This window comes from Sinocyclocheilus anshuiensis, unplaced genomic scaffold (assembly GCF_001515605.1).
Source record: "Sinocyclocheilus anshuiensis isolate Anshui unplaced genomic scaffold, SAMN03320099.WGS_v1.1 scaffold1170, whole genome shotgun sequence".
NCBI lineage: Eukaryota > Metazoa > Chordata > Actinopteri > Cypriniformes > Cyprinidae > Sinocyclocheilus > Sinocyclocheilus anshuiensis.
In genome coordinates, this window is record NW_015538055.1 from 1,000,608 (window position 1) to 1,002,451 (window position 1,844).

The following is a 1,844-nucleotide window of genomic DNA, read 5'->3' on the forward strand; positions in this document are numbered from 1 at the left end:
GAACCGGCTTTACTGATAAGATGCGCGTTAAATATCGCATGCGATTTATCGTGCAGCCCTAATATATGGTGGTATTCTGAAATGAGGACGCAAAGTCCTCAAAGGTTATTTTTTTTAATCAAATGTAAATTCATGTCCCAGTCCCATTTTCTTGGTTAAATAAACATTACAATAAACACTTGAAGAGTTAATTTGCAAAAACTAATAAACGGCACTTTAAAAAAAATGAGCTGATTGTCGTGCATTATTCTCCACATATAGCGCGATCTGAACCCTAAACACGTTTTGTCCACTTTCAAGGCATCACGAATTTCACGTTTTACTGCAGAAGCCATTGATATTACTTGGAATGCGCAATAAAAATTTGGTTTTTGCAAATGAACTCTTCACTTACACTATCAGAAAAAGAAAAAGAATAAGAAAAAACAATTATATTTTATATTTGTACATTAACAAATCAATAATCTGTTTATTAAAGCATTTTATTAAAGTTTATTAAAGTATGAATCTCATCAAGTTAGTGTTTTTAAGCATTTTACATTCCAAAATAACTCAAGGCAGTAACAATTTAAACAATATATTCACTTGTGAACTTATGTTCTGCTATTCTTTTTAATAGTTCACTTTTAACTATTTTTGAATTTTTCTGATCATCAGTCAGCAAAGCTCTGTAAAAATTGGTCACAGACACAGAGATTTACTTTAAATTTCACCAAGCTGATTACTCACTAAAATCTCCCACAGATCATGTTTTCAGGCCATTTTAAGTCTTATTTTGAAGTTACAAAGTGTTTAATATTTAAATGTACGAGTTGTTTACTTACTTTCTTAAATTAGTCTTCCCATTAACATCATTATATTGTTCATTCAGACTAATTCGCGAACGTGCACATGAACACAAGAGGCGGGATTTATCGCATGAACCAATCACAGCCAAACATATCCAGTCATATCCAATCATATCATGATGGAGGCATCGTCTCCTCTCACATGATTTCCCCCCATTCATTCTCAATTCAGCAAAGTCACTGCACGCTTTAGGGAGTGTTAAAACTCAATGGGCTCAGGGGAGGCGAGAGAGACATGGACTCCCGCTGTTACTTTAACTGCTGGTGTCGCTGTTGGACAATGTTTCTTTCGAAAACGAGTGATATATATTTAGTAATACTGGCTTTGTTTTATTTTTGTACTACATATTTTTTTCTCATCCAATATTTTGAGAAGACACTGCCTCCCTTGCCTACTCTGAGGAAATGCCCCTGATATATATATATATATATATATATATTAGGGATGCACCGATGTATCGGCCGCGGATATTTATTTGCATGACCCAGATACCCCCACCTTCCTCAGATTTCCTCAACCTCCACTGCTGGTTTCACTTTGTGTTCTTTGTTCCCTGGTACTGCACCACTGTTACGTTTTCACAAGTAAGTTACTCGTGTATCTCCTCAACATTGAATTCTAGTGTAACCCAGCTGATTAGCAATCATAAAACTACCACTCTGAGGTAAAAAACCATTGACAAAATAGTAGGGATGCACCGATGTATCGGCCGATTTTTCCTCAATTTACAACCATCGGCATATCGGCTATATAAGGAAAAAGGCCGATATAACAAACCGATGGTTTATTAATTAACTGCATGAGGGCACTTGTCTGTATAATGTCTGTTGCATAATCCTAGCGCTGCTGTCTACACTTTAATGCTAATCAAATAACAAAAGACAAAAGATCGCACACTATTCTTGACTAAATAACTTTTGTAACTTTAAAGGGGTCATATGATGCTGCTAAAAAGAACATTATTTTGTGTATTTGGTGTAATGAAATGTGTTTAT

At 35.0% G+C, this 1,844-nt stretch overlaps 1 protein-coding gene across 1 annotated transcript in view; it reads right to left on the minus strand.

Annotated features, from left to right (window-relative positions):
* The window catches only part of msi2b (musashi RNA-binding protein 2b), a 290,893-nt gene that overhangs the window by 225,488 nt on the left and 63,561 nt on the right, over positions 1-1,844 (minus strand). The window lies entirely within an intron of this gene.